This window comes from Crinia signifera, chromosome 7 (genome assembly GCF_055691185.1).
Source record: "Crinia signifera chromosome 7, ASM5569118v1, whole genome shotgun sequence".
NCBI lineage: Eukaryota > Metazoa > Chordata > Amphibia > Anura > Myobatrachidae > Crinia > Crinia signifera.
In genome coordinates this window covers 85787953-85803058 of record NC_139223.1, presented here as the reverse complement: position 1 = coordinate 85803058, position 15106 = coordinate 85787953, and the positions used below count along the sequence as shown (strand labels likewise).

Genomic DNA, 15106 nt, shown 5'->3' with positions numbered 1-15106 from the left:
ATAAAAAAAAATCACTTCAAGTTTGACAGAACTGGAGGATCATATTTAGGGTCTAATTCATAGTCATTTGCAAGTCAGCCATAAATGCGGCCACCAGTGCCAGATTAACAACAGGGAAGCAAGATGCGGTCGGCCAGAGGCCTCCCACACGGGGCAGATTGCCAATAGTCCTCACAGGGAAGATCCTCGATAGGCTGATGCACCCGTGAGGCTGCCTATCAGCCAGTGATCTTTTTTTTGCATCCTGATGGATACTGCTCAGTGACGAAGAACAAATTTATATACCAAGAGAGTACTTTTCATTGGATGTTTCGGGAAAGTAACAGCTGGGTGACTAACCAGACGAGCGTGTCACTGACACGGACACTAGACGCCATGTCTATGCACATGCAAAGCACTACAAATATGTATATACTATAGCATGCACAAGCACCCAGAAAGAGACACTTACAAACCATACTTGCTTACACTCCAGAAAGTGTTGGGAGGATCCCAATTTTTGGCCAGTCCCCCTCACCCACAGAAGAGGGGCCACACCTTCTGTATCCCAGCACCTCCTAGTGAAGTGGGCAGGTTACAGAGGTTAGGGGGTGAATCTAATCCCCCTTCCGATGGTTGGGGGACTGCGCATACGCATGGTCATTTATGTGCATGCGCAGGTCCCCTTTGCAAATGGCTTCGGAGACTTGTATAGTTGCAGAGCCATTCGCAGGGATCGGGGTGGGCCAGGGGCGGAGGACTGCACGGTCAGGTGTTGCCCATGGGAACGTTCAGCATTTCGCTGGACGTTCCATGGGGTTTTGGGTGGGACATAGTGTGCTGAGGGAAGGCTGCTGACGTCATATGACACCAGCCACCCACCCTGTCTTTGTCCCGGCAGCCCCAAATAAAAGTCAGTCTCCACTGACTTTTATTTGCGATGGCAGGAGACATCATTAGATGGTCGGGACCATTAAATGATTTCTCCTGCAGTTGCTAGCATGCGAGGGGATGTGTCTTCCTGTCACATCCCCTCGCATGGTAGCAATGGACTCGGAGGCGGGGGTGGGGTGAGTATTCGGCGTGGCAGGCACTCTGGCACTTGGGTAAGCTGCGATCCTCGCAGTTTGCAGAGTAAACCAGAATCAGTCCCTTAGTCGGGGATTCATGAGCTGAATGGAGGGGACAAGGCTAAAAGTGAATTTGTGTCATTTAACTCCACCCCTACACACAAACCAACCAATTATGACATTTTTGGGGTGGGCCTACTGATATGCAGCTCAGCCCTGCCCCCCTTCAGTGGCTGTCAGCATCTCCTCTTCAGGCTTCTACCAGAGAGGAGAGATCTAAATTTGGCAAGTACAGTATGTTAGAAACATAGGCCTTTAGAAATGCAATTTTATTTTGTTAAACTACAAATGCCAGTTATCTTAGTTACTGTACATTTAGATTTCACAATAACTATATCAATGCTGCAATTTCTATTAATGCTTTCCAATTTCTATAGAAACATTAATCAGGACCCATGTATATCACATTCATAAATATGCCTAGTAAATACCATCACCAAGTATTGTAATATCAAATCCTTTTGAGACAGAGAAATCCTGCGACCATGGAAACCAGTTGCTAAGCGCTCATTTTCCAAACTATTACATACACAGGTTGTGGAAAACAGCAATAGAAATAAATGGTGAGATGCACATTTGTATATTCTAAGGCCAGATGAACAAGGAAGAATTAAAATAGACTAACAATGAATTTAACCTCTAATAGAATATGTAAAATGAAATGGAAAACTGTAGCAAGGATTAGAGAGTAAAACCAAAGCTGTAAAATTAGCCATGATGGAGGGGTTGCAGCACAGACCAAAAATGCAAATAGGGGTGCCACACCATCTGCCACCCTAAAATATTACCAGCCAGAACACACTGGGAGAAAGATGTGTATTCTACTTCACATGTGATGTTGCTATGGGCAACCAATCAGCATCTACTTCTTATTTAGCACCCTCGTCTAGAAGATAGTAGACAGGATGTGATTGGTTACCCAGAGCAACATCACATGTGAAGTGGAATACACACCTTAGTAAATTTCCCCCACTGTCTGTTGGTGGGGCTCCCCTATTTTGGACAGTGATGCATCTCCACCTATGGAGCCTCAACTGATATCGGGATATGGTCATTGGGGCTACAGCAAGTTGGTCGACAAGTGTTGAGTCGACACCGTTAGGTCGACATGGGGATAGGTCGACATGGTTCTAGGTCAATATGGGTCAAGGTCATCATGGATTTAGGTTGACAGGTCATTAGGTTAACACAAGCATTACGTTGACAGGGTCTAGGTCGACAGTCAAAAGGTTTTTCACTGTTTTTTTGAGCCGACGTGTGCCAACAGGCGGTATTTCATGCCCTACCATCCACTAGGGCGTGATGGGAGAATAAAAGTAGTGTGCTGAGCGCAGCCTGTGGGATAGAGGTGCATTCTATTGTTTAGACTAGAATTGCAGTGGTTTAAGTTTCAGGACTTAAGGTTGACAGTCAATCGGTCAATCACTATTGGCTGACATACATTAGGTAGACCTGGTCAATAGCTTGATGTTACACAGCATATTTTCGACATGAGTTTTTCACAATTTCTGTGTCATACTTTATAATCCATGTGGGCTACAAAAGAGAATAGTAAAGTATTGACCTGTTGCTTGTGTTAACCTTTTTCCCATCTCAACCCATTGCATGTCAACCTATGAATTGTCAACTCTATGAACCAAATCCGCTAGTGGTGGTTGATATTGTTTACATTGGATGGGACATCTGAAACTTACTCCGATGTGGTAAGGAACCCACCTACTTATTCCTAAAGTTCTTAAGATATGCTGGCTTCCTTATCCTATATCCTCGTACCGCGACATCACCATTGTCTAAAACCATATGCAAAGACTATAAAAGCACTTACAGCCAATGGCTCATCGTTACTACCAAGATATAATTTTATTTAAAAAAGAATGGAATAAAGTTTAGCTAAAGAACAGCCACGTAAAATTAATAGAAAATCATCAGCTACCATCCTTTACTGCCATCCAAACTACATAGGAACCAGGCAGACAATGAACCCAAACACAACAATGGAAAGAGTGTGGGGAAAGAATCAGGAACAAAGAGGCATTTATTCAAGTCTAATTTCTATCAACTATTAACATTCACCCCTAACACATGTTCCCATCACTTAATGGTTTCCTACAAACTTGCAATCACTCAATACATTACTTTATACACTATAATACCTGCACGCAACGGGGATTTCAGAGTACCTAGAAACCAACCTTGCCTGCCTCTGTCAAAGCAGCTGTCATTTTAAAAAGCCTTCGCTCACTGTGGCTGTGTGGCTGCTGGCAGCTGCCTCCTCAAACAGGGAGACAGGCTGCTACTGGGTTGCCTGACAGTAGAGGAAGCTAGCTGCATAGGCAGTGTGCACCACCTCCCAGGAAGTGCTTTGTGTGGCTGTGGGACTCAGGAGAGAGCTGGCCTCCCCTGGCCAGTACTCTCCCGACTCCCCCTAGCGACTGAGAAAGTACACTCTTCTGAGGGAGCAATTGCATACCTCCCAACTGTCACGATTACAGCGGGACAGTCCCGATTTCGGGTCCTGTCCCGCTGTCCCACCCGCGGCAGGCATTGTCCCGCTGCGGGGGGTGGCAGTTGGGAGACCCCCCAATCTAATAGAATAGACGCTGTGCGCATGCGCACAGCATCTATTCTCGTATGAAAATGAGGTTGCGGCTAATTAGCATAAGCCGCGCCCTAATTTGCATACGCCCCGCCCCCCTTCGCCGCGCGAGTGTCCCGATTTCATTTAATCAGAAGTTGGGAGGTATGCAATTGGAGGGAGGGGGTGTATGTTTGTGTGCACATGCTACAGTATGTGCATGTATGCTGTATGTATGTGTGTGCACATGCTGTGTGTATATATATATATATATATATATATATATATATATATATAAAATATGTGTTTATGTATGCTACGTGTGTGTCTGTGTACATGCTGTGCGTATCTATGTTATAGGTGTATGTATGCTGTGTGTATTCTATGTGTTTGAATGTATGCTATGTGTGTACATTCTGTATGTATTTTATGTGTATTTAAATGCTGTGAGTATGTATGCTATGTGCATTTTTGTGCCTGCAGTGTATATGTATGCTGGGTACAAGTTTGTAGAGTTTTGCTTGCATCAGGACAATGGAGAATTTATGGACTCTGTCTTTTCAACTCATACACTTGGTTCTGCCTCGCATACTCTCATAACTCTATTGCTGCTTTATGAACTTATTTATGAATTAAAGGGTACTTCTTTACTTTCACGGCGCCACTAGATTAGGACAGATAGGATATCGCGGTCATCGCAAGCATTGAATACACTAAAAAATCGGGTGCGACGCGATGCCCGCGATGCCCGCGATTTCCCATAGGGACCAATGTTAAATTTCTCAATTGACACGATTTTTCTGTTCAATGCCTCAATTGACACGATTTTTCCATAGGAATCAATGTTAAATGGCCCACAGAGGCCAAATAGACACCCTGAAGTGTGAAATGGCCCCCACAATTGTTAACGCCACCCCACGATCAACGTGAACCCGAAGCGTGGCGAGCGTAGCGAGCCCGCGAGGGGCGGCGGTACGCGTCCTCCGACCTTTTCATACCCCCACTATCCACGTCGGCGTGGAGTTGAGAATAGAATAGTGTGGCGAGCGCAGCGAGCCACCGAGCCCGAAGCGTGGCGAGCGCAGCGAGCCCCGCGAGGGGACGAGGATACCTGTGAAGCCCGCGAAGGGACGCGTTTACCTGTGAAGGTATCCGCGTGCGCTTGCCACGCTTCGGGCTCGGTGGCTCGCTGCGCTCGCCACACTATTCTATTCTCAACTCCACGCCGACGTGGATAGTGGGGGTATGAAAAGGTCGGAGGACGCGTACCGCCGCCCCTCGCGGGCTCGCTGCGCTCGCCACGCTTCGGGTTCACGTTGATCGTGGGGTGGCGTTAACAATTGTGGGGGCCATTTCACACTTCAGGGTGGCTATTTGGCCTCTGTGGGCCATTTAACATTGTTTCCTATGGAAAAATCGTGTCAATTGAGGCATTGAACAGTAAAATCGGGTCAATTGAGAAATTTAACATTGGTCCCTATGGGAAATCGCGGGCATCGCGTCGCACCCGATTTTTAGTGCATTCAATGGCCGCGATGCCCGCGATTTCTAGTGGCGCCGTGAAAGTACAGAAGTACCAATTTAAGCAACATGGAGAATGTTATTGTCAGCATAGGCGTGCGCAGCACATTTTATTAGGGGGTGCACTGTCAAAGCGGTGTGCCTAGCACCACCTATTGGGCATGTCTAACACCGCCAATCAGGCGTGCACTCACTACAATATAAAACGTCACTCAGCCACACCATTATATCCTGCCTATTTCAGTTTTAATCTTATTAATACTCTGTGTAACAGTACATGCAAATAAAGTCAAAATCATATCTGGGTGACACAGGTATGTAGTGATATGACAATGGTGTAATACAATTAATAATGCAAAACACACATAATTGATTGATGGGCGCTTATTTTAATGGAATAAAGGTATAAAAAGCAAAAGTCTTTGGTAAAAGGTATTGCTGGTATTACTAGCAGCAATAAGTGTGGGGGTGGAGGCACAGCATTAGGGGGTGCCTGTGCACCCTTAACACTCAATGTGCGCACACCTATGATTGTCAGTACTGTCTTTCTGTGTATACACTGTACTCCTTCTGTTCTTCCAGGAAAACATCAACACATAGGGCTAGATGTATCATGCTTCAAAAAGAGATAAAGTGGAGAGTGATAAACAGCCAGCCAATCTGCTCCTACCTGTCATTTTTCAATCTCAGCCTGTAACATGACAGGAAGGAGCTGGTTGGCTGGCTGTATATCACTCTCCATTGTATCACTTTATGAAGCTTGATACATCTGGTCCATTGTCATAAAAAAAAAAAAAGTCCTGTAATCACTTTTTTTTAAATATAAAAAGAATATGTCCTCAGTAGCATAGAAAGGTTTATAATAGTTTTCCCATTTTATATTATTTGTTTTAATAACTGACACATAAAGGTAAATTTAGTAAGATGGAAGCTCTATTAAAGATAAAATGTTGTCCATAGCAATCCATCAGATTCTACATCTTATTTATTTAGCATCTTCTAGAAGATAATAGATAGAATCAGGCCCGCCCCCCCGCCTCACCCGCTCCGACCCCCCCTCCTCACCCTTGCCGACGGATTGGATTGCTGCTGTCCAGCCCGGGGAGGGGGAGGGCAGCGGGCGCCGGGCGCTGACTGCTGTGCTCCATGGGGGAAAGCAGCAGGTTGCTGCTGTTCAGCACAGGGGGGGGGGGGGGGGGGATTGCAGCGGGCGCCGGGCGCTGACTACCGCGCTCAGGGCAGCTGAGCTGTTATTATCCCCCCCCCCCCTCTCAGCAGCACACACCTACAGCATGTTCTGTGCTGATAGCAGGCTAAGCATTAACTCTCACGTTGTCAGTGAGACGCTCATGCTGAGCCTGCTGTCCGCACAGCACATGCTGTAGGTGTGTGCTGCTGCCTGGGAGGGAAGGGGGGGTCGGACCAGGGCCCCCACTGGGCCCCTCCAGCAAGCCTAGGCCCAGGTAATTAGTACCCACCCACCCCCCCTCTCGGCAGCCCTGACCGCGCTCCAGGGGGGAAAGCAGCAGGTTGCTGCTGTTCAGCATGGGGGGAAGGCAGCGCCGGGCACTGACTGCGGGTAGGCTCCAGTCAGGGGTGGGGACGGGGGTTGTACTCACCTGCTTCTTGCTTCATTGAATTGGCTGGGTGTCCGGTACTGCTGCAGCTTGCCAGCTTTCTTCCGACTTCCTGGTCTCCTCGGTGGCTCACTACCGCCCTCCAGTGGCCGGCGCCCTAGGCAAATGCCTAAAGCTGCCTAGTGGTGGCGCCGGCCCTGGATAGAATCTGATGGGTTGCTATGGACAACGTCCCATTTTAAGTAGAACTTCGATCTTAGTAAATGTATAATATATTATTTGAAAGCAATTTTTTTAAATCTGTTGTTTAATTAAACCCAGCCTATTAAAAATAGAAAATAAATTCTTAGATACAGAAGCAGACATTTGTCTCATACTGTAGGTAAAATATCTTACTGGAAATAAATATTTAGAAGTAAGTTCCAAGAACCAGATGCCACACTAAGGTGTACAATGCTGAGCACAGCTGGGCAGTAGAGGAGAAGGTGGCAGCAGTAGCAATGAAAAACAGCAAAAGGCATCTGGTGAATGTTATTTACTGAGCATACTGTATAAAATATGTAACGAGAACACTGGAATAGTGTTTGAAGGAATGTATATTTGTATATTTGTCCCAGGTTTGTAATGTATGTATTTTAAACCCCAGTATTATGTTGTAGTTGTTTGCTGAGAGCTTTGTGGCTTTTGGTAAAAGCCAGTTAAGGGTTCCTCGGGTTATGGATGAAGAGTGAGGACAGGCTCTATTCTTTAGGCCCAGTTTTTGTATTAGGAGCTCTAGACTCAGTGCAGGCTAATTTATTGTATTCCACCTACATGAGAGTGTTAGAAGGCTGCTAGCCTGATCATTATGTCTCACAATGTTTGGGAAAAATAGACTGCAGAGCTATTAAAAACAAGTTATTAAAATAGTTTTAGACCAGTTTCACTAGAAACCTTAGACTGTGTTCTCTTGGTTGCGGTACATCTACCCCAGGAGATGGTAACTGTTCCTCTTACTCTGTTACACCTGCTCCCCGCTGTGCCCGGCATCAGTACCCCGTACTGCCTTAAAAACCCAGGGAGCGCTCTCACTGCGCATGTGCTGGTTTGGGACACCAGTGCCAGGGATGCGGCGCCATGGGTCACAAGGTTATGTTGCCACATCCCTGGCACCGGCAACCCTAGCCGGCGCATGCGCAGTGAGATCGCTCGCCGGGTTTTTATGGCGGTACAGGGTACTGATGCCGGGCACAGTGGGGAACGGGTGAGCAGGAAGGAGGGGGGGGGGGGGCGGTGGTGTCAAGGAGTGAGAGGCTGGAGTCTGGACTGCCTGTGGAGGGACGGAGGCGGAGCTGACGGATGGACGGACACACTTGACTGCAGCCAGGTAGATCATTGGGGTAGTGGGCAGGGGCTTCTTCCTTTGCTCCCAGCTCACTATTGCAGCAGCCGGCTCTGGGGTCCTTTTATTATTATTATTATTATTATAATACAGGGGAGCAGCCTGTGGAGTCCTTTTATTATACAGTGGGAGCAGCCTGTGGGGTCCTGTTGTTGTTGTTGTTATTGTTGTACAGGAGAGAAGCCTGTTTGGTCCTTTTATTATTATTATTATTATTATTATTATTATTATTATTATTATTATTATAATACAGGGGAGCAGCCTGTGGAGTCCTTTTATTATACAGTGGGAGCAGCCTGTGGGGTCCTGTTGTTGTTGTTGTTATTGTTGTACAGGAGAGAAGCCTGTTTGGTCCTGTTATTATTATTATTATACAGGGGGAGCAATCTGTGGGGTCCTGTTATTATTATACAGGGGAGCAGCCTGTGGGGTCCTTTTATTATACAGGGGGAGCTATTATTGTTGTACAGGGGAGCAGCCTGTTTGGTCCTGTTATTATTATTATACAGGGGGAACAATCTGTGCGGTCCTGTTATTATTATACAGGGGGAGCAGCCTGTGGGGTCCATTTATTATTATACAGGCAGGGCCGGCGCTACCCACTCATCAGAGGATGCAAAGCAGGTAGGCACCGGGCAGGAGAGGCGCCCTCCCTGCTGTACATCCTCTGCTGTCCTCCGTGCCTGCCGGCTGCTGCTGCGCCTGTCACACTTCATCACAGGCAGCACAGCAGCGCCGGAGGCACAGAGAATCTTCAGTCAGTCTTGCTCCCTTTTAGCTCCGCCCCTTCTGGTCCGTGTAGCCACGCCCCCTCCGTCCGTGTAGCTCTGCCCCCGTTCGGCCCGTGCCGATGACCAGCTGATAATGAGCCAGGAGGGATCCAAGACACCAGGAAACAGTAGAGGATGAGCTGCCACCATTGTAAAGTGTGAGTGTACTATGTCGGCAACTGATGTGGGCACATGTGTAGGCAGCACTACTAATGTCGGCAACTGGTGTGGGCACATGTGTAGGCAGCGCTACTAATGTCGGCAACTGGTGTGGGCATGTATATAGGCAGCGCTGCTAATGTCGGCAACTGGTTTGGGCACGCATATAGACAACGCTACTAATGTTGGCAGCTGATGTGGGCACATGTATAGGCAGCACTACTAATGTCGGCATCTGGTGTGGGCACGGTATAGGCAGCGCTACTAATGTCGGCAACTGGTGTGGGCACGTCTATATGCAGCGCTACTGATGTCGGCAATTGGTGTGGGCACGTGTGTAAGCAGCGGTACTACTGTCGGCAACTGGTGTAGGCACGTGTAAAGGCAGCACTACTAATGTCGGTAACTGGTGTGGGTGTTATGTATAAGCAGAGGTACTACTGGCAGCATCTGGTGTGGGTATATGGTTACGCAGTGCTACTAATGTTGGCAACTGGTGTGAGCTTACATATAGGCAGCCCTACTACTGTCGGCAATTGGTGTGGGCACTACTTGTAAGCAGAGCAACTACTTTTCGCAACTGGTGTGGGTGTTATGAATAAGCAACACTACAAATGTGGGCATATGCAGGAGTACTCGGGGCATTATGTGTAGCATAATGTGTGTCAATGTCATATGGGCATTATAGTGCATGGCATATTATGTAAGGGGAATTACAGTGTGTGGCATAATGTGTAATGGGCATTATGGTGTTCTGCATATCGTGTAAGGAGCATCATGATGTGTGGCATAACGAATAATGTACATTGCTGTGTGTGGTATAATGTGTAATGGGCTTTGAGGTGTGAAGCATAATGTGTTATGGGGATTATGGTGTTATTGGTACTTTTATGTGACCACGCCAATTCCCCATGAAGCCACGCTTCTACAATTTTGCTGTCCCTCTTTTTTTCACACATGGCACCAAAATGGCTAGTTACGGCACTGGTGCTGTGTTAGGTGAAGAAGATTGTGCTACTGTGTGGTGTAATTTGGCGTGGGAGCATTATTGTGTGGCCACACCCCTCCCTTTGTAAAGTTTGGGTGGGCGCAAATTTATAGTTTGCAGGAGGGCACCGAACCCCCTAACACTGGCCCTGTATACAGGGGAGCAGCCTGTGGGGTCCTTTTATTATACAGGGGGAGCAGACTGTGGGGTCCTGTTGTTCTTATTATTGTTGTACAGAAGAGCAGCCTGTTTGGTCCTGTTATTATTATTATACAGGGGGAGCAGACTGTGGGGTCCTGTTGTGATTATACAGGGGGAGCAGCCTGTGGGGTGCGAAACATGCCCTTGCTCCGGGCACTGTCGCACCTAACTACACCACTGCATACTAGTATATTTATTTTACTAGTGTAGTATTTTTTCATGGGCAATTACTGTTCATTTGATATTTTGCTAGGTATATTACACTTATTGCCTTGATTTTTCAGTCATATTGTATCTGCTGGAAATAATATAATAAGTTACTTTTAAATATAAAGTAATAGAAATGAAGTCCTAAACTGGATGTGAAGGAACAGAATGTTATTGTAAGCTGAAATGGAAGCTGCTATGGGACTACAGTAGTTGGGTTATGCTCATCACACACGTGAACAACAAACAGTCTCATCTATATGATCAATAAGAAAACAAGTTGAATGAAGCAGTGATCAATGTAATAATGTCATACTGTAGGATTGGTCTAAGCCTTTTCCATTAAAATTCACTATTGCAATTCCATTTTTGATAAGAGCTAACGAGAGCGTTAAGCAGCACTTGCTTTATATTCCTAAAAACATGGCATTCCAATGTTGTTGTTTAGTTTAACTTGTTATAATTACATCTTATATGCTGCCGGTACAGTATGTCTTCATTTCATTGGGGTATATTCAGTGCTTTCTGCGAGCTGTGATAGTTGTTTCGCCCTCAATAGGTTTTCGGAGCAAGGGTGAAATGGCGTGTGCGGCCTCTAAAACAGCGAGGCTCGCGGCTAAATGCAGCAGGCTCCCTGCAGCAGCTGCGAGCCTAGCTGTTTGGGGAATCCTCGCTGTCCTTTGACAGCGAGGATTCCCCCGGAACTTTGAATAGGGTGAGTGGCCGGCGCGGGGGTTTAATGGCGAGGATCGATTGTTTTGGTCGATCCCCTCCATTTAACCCCCTCGCTGGCTGCATTGAATACACCCCACTGTGTCACCAGAAAGTAAGGTCCATTTATTGCCTTCCTTGTTGTGTTTTTTTTATTCATATCCTGCAGGCTGAAAGCCATGTTGGTGAGTTTTGTGTATTAGACTATGAGAAGAGGTAATTACTGTTTGCCATTAAGCATTAAATTAAAAACACAGACATTGATGTGCCTTACATTTATATTTCTCTGTCAGACATCTGTAATGTTCTTCTCATTTAAAAAAGGGATATTTTTATTTCATTTCTCTTTATCCAGATAGAAGTACACTTAAGATCTATACACACTGGATGATATTGCCCAGTGTGTATGGACAACGATGACAGGGAAAATAGTGGGCTGAAAAATGCACTGTGCATACACTCTGAGCGTTTTTCGCTTGTTTTAGTGATTTTTCCCTGGGGTGGATGGCTTTCCATAGCGGGACGCTATGGAAAGCCGTCCACTCCCTCACTCATCTGCTGGTAATACCAGCAGCCATCCACTCCCTCACTCATCCCCTGGTATTACCAGCAGGCATCCACTCCCTCACTCATCCCCTGGTATTACCAGCAGGCATCCACTCCCTCACTCATCTGCTGGTAATACCAGCAGCCATCCACTCCCTCATTCATCTGCTGGTAATACCAGCAGCCATCCACTCCATCACTCATCTGCTGGTAATACCAGCAGCCATCCACTCCCTCACTCATCTGCTGGTAATACCAGCAGCCATCCACTCCCTCACTCATCCGCTGGTAATACCAGCAGCCATCCACTCCCTCACTCATCCGCTGGTAATACCAGCAGCCATCCACTCCCTCACTCATCTGCTGGTAATACCAGCAGCCATCCACTCCATCACTCATCTGCTGGTAATACCAGCAGGCATCCACTCCATCACTCATCTGCTGGTAATACCAGCAGCCATCCACTCCCTCACTCATCTGCTGGTAATACCAGCAGCCAATAACTCCCTCACTCATCTGCTGGTAATACCAGCAGCCATCCACTCCATCACTCATCTGCTGGTAATACCAGCAGCCATCCACTCCATCACTCATCTGCTGGTAATACCAGCAGCCATCCACTCCATCACTCATCTGCTGGTAATACCAGCAGCCATCCACTCCCTCACTCATCTGCTGGTAATACCAGCAGATGGCCGGGCAATCGATGATGAGGGAGCATGCATCAGCGCTCTCAGCTCATCGCTGCCTCGTACACACTGGGCAACTTTCAAGCTGGAAATCACCCATTGTGTTTGGACCTTTAAACTCTTGGCTATGATAAAACTTCCCATACATCTTTGCTAGTATTATCTAGCTTATCTAGAAGTATTAAGCTGCATTAATAAAATGTTATGCAGTCTATGGCCTCTACTTTGAGACATGTATCAAAATGTTAACACTGTAGAAGTCAAAGTTGTCTCCAGATTTAACCCACTTACTGTCAATGGCCGCCATCCACATAAACCTTATGAGGATAGCAACATAACTGTATTTATCAAGCAGCAGAAAGCCAGCATGAACATTGTGTAACACATGGTATATTGTGTGCATGTGCAGCTCCTCTTTGCGAATGGCTTTGGCGACTTGCATAGTCCCTGAGCCATTCGCAAGTATTAGGCCGGGGCGGCGGAGAGGGGGATCGTCCATGAGAACACCCAGCATTTTATGGATGTCCCCATGAAAACGGTGGGCGTTCTCATGGGTATGCGAACAGGCCGATGCCTGCTGGGGGGGACAGCCTCCTGTCCTGTCTTCGTCCTATCGCTTGCAAAAAAAGTCAGTATCCACTGACTTCTATTTGTGAAGGCAGCAGAAATCATTCCATGGTAGCGAGGGAAATCTGCGGTGGTGATGGTGGGGTATTCGATGGGGCGGCGTATCAGGTGCTCAGTAAGTTGCGATGTTCACAACTTATCGAGCAAACCAGAATCGGGCCCATGGTAATTCCGCATCCATACTTTGAGCTACTGTATGTAAACCCTTATTAATACTCTCTCTCTCTCTCTCTCTCTCTCGCTCTTCCATTATAATAATACCACTATCTTAATCCCCTTTTTCCCTATTTATATTTATATGTATACAATATGTTTATTTCTACTATAATCCCTTATTTGAAGTAACCATATTATACTGCACTTCACCTATTCTACAATATTTTCCACTGCTTATTTCTGATGGTAATAATCTCAAAATGTGACTGTTGGGAGGGATGTGATTGGTTTGATTAAAGTCCAAATGATTCACTACTGTATATGGCACATTGGTTGATTGCATCTTAGGCTATTGAACAATGGTAAGCTATATGGACAGTGGCGTAACTATACCTCCGCAGACCCTGTGGTGGCTAGGAGGTGCTGGGCAAGATTCGGCGCTGCGAAGTCTGCAGAAGGTATTGTTACGGACGCAGCCGCTGCGTCTGGTTGTGTCGTGCCGGGACCAGCAGATCCTCCTGTCTGCTGCAGTCCCGGTGCTCCTCCCGATAGAAAGTCACTTGCAAAATGCCCGCCCCCCCTCTAAACAGATGGTTATGAAGGATGCTAGAGGAGGCGGCAACCTCATCTTGCATTTTAAATAATAGTCTGCTGTGAGGCGTGGTATTATATGTAATGGACATTATGGTGTGTGGTATTAAATGTAATGGACATTATGGTGTGTGGTATTATATGTAATGGGCATTACGATGTGTGGCATACTGTTATGTGTAATGGGCATTATGGCATGGGTAATATGTATCGGGTGTGTGATGTGTAACAGGCAGTACTGCGTAGATTTTTGCCGCGCGCCTTCGGCGTGCAATATCCCTATTTATGTTTGTCTGGCTCCTACACTTTGATCCTGGCTCCTACATTTTCTGTGCAGGATGCAATGCACAAGCCCAAACAGATATGTCATCGTGTTCTAAAGTTTTGTCATGCAGCCACTCCCCCTCATGTCATATGGCCACGCCCTGACACGCCCATTTTTCGCAGTGTGCCTTCGGCGCGTGACACAGTACCACTAAGAATTTCTTTCTACTTGCACCACTCGCTTGCAGTCAGTCATCGCCCGCCCACCTGTTGGTTGTGCACCTCCGACCTCGGCTCATGGAAGTTGAGGAGGAGCTGCAGACAGAATAGAATGAAAGAGAACCCCTGCTCCAGGTAACAGCGGGCTGTTGGCTGCACTTGGTGGGCTGCACAGTGAAGGGTTCAGCCATTATACTGCAATGTGTGTGTGTTGGGTGGGGGGGGGGGGAAGGCGCCATTACATGAGCTTGCTCCGGGTACCCTGGCTGCACCCTACGCCACTGTTTGTGAGTATCTAGACTTAGTAGCAAATTAGAGTTATTAAGGTTCTATGATGGGGATATTGTAGCTGCTATTGCCATTCTTATTCCCTTAACAGAGTGTCTATTCTTTACAAAACCAAGTTGATTCAGAATGAAAAGGTCTGGAAGAATAGTCTGCAATCTATTAGGCATTATTTTTGCTAGAATTTTGAAATCAAGATTTAAAAATGTGATCGGCCTGTAAGACGAAATGAGTTGTGGGTTTTCGTTTGGTTCAATTAAAAAAATAGTATTTCCCGCATTAAATGACGGATAACTAGGAGATTGTCTATGAATTAAGCTATATAAGTCTAGCAGAACTGATCCAAGGTCATGTTTAAGTAATTTAAAGTATTCACTAGTATATCCGTCCGGGCCCGGAGCCTTATTTGCCGCTAGTCCAAAATAGTATCTTGTAATTCCTGCATTGTTATATCTAAAATATCAATCTGATAATTTGGGTAAATTTATTTTATTCAAAAGGTTTTCGTGTAATTGATCAGAAATTGGGAC

The 15106-nt window shown here is 46.4% G+C and overlaps 1 protein-coding gene across 2 annotated transcripts in view; it reads right to left on the bottom strand.

Annotated features, from left to right (window-relative positions):
• The window catches only part of GSG1L (GSG1 like), a 221259-nt gene that overhangs the window by 115836 nt on the left and 90317 nt on the right, over window positions 1–15106 (bottom strand). The window lies entirely within an intron of this gene.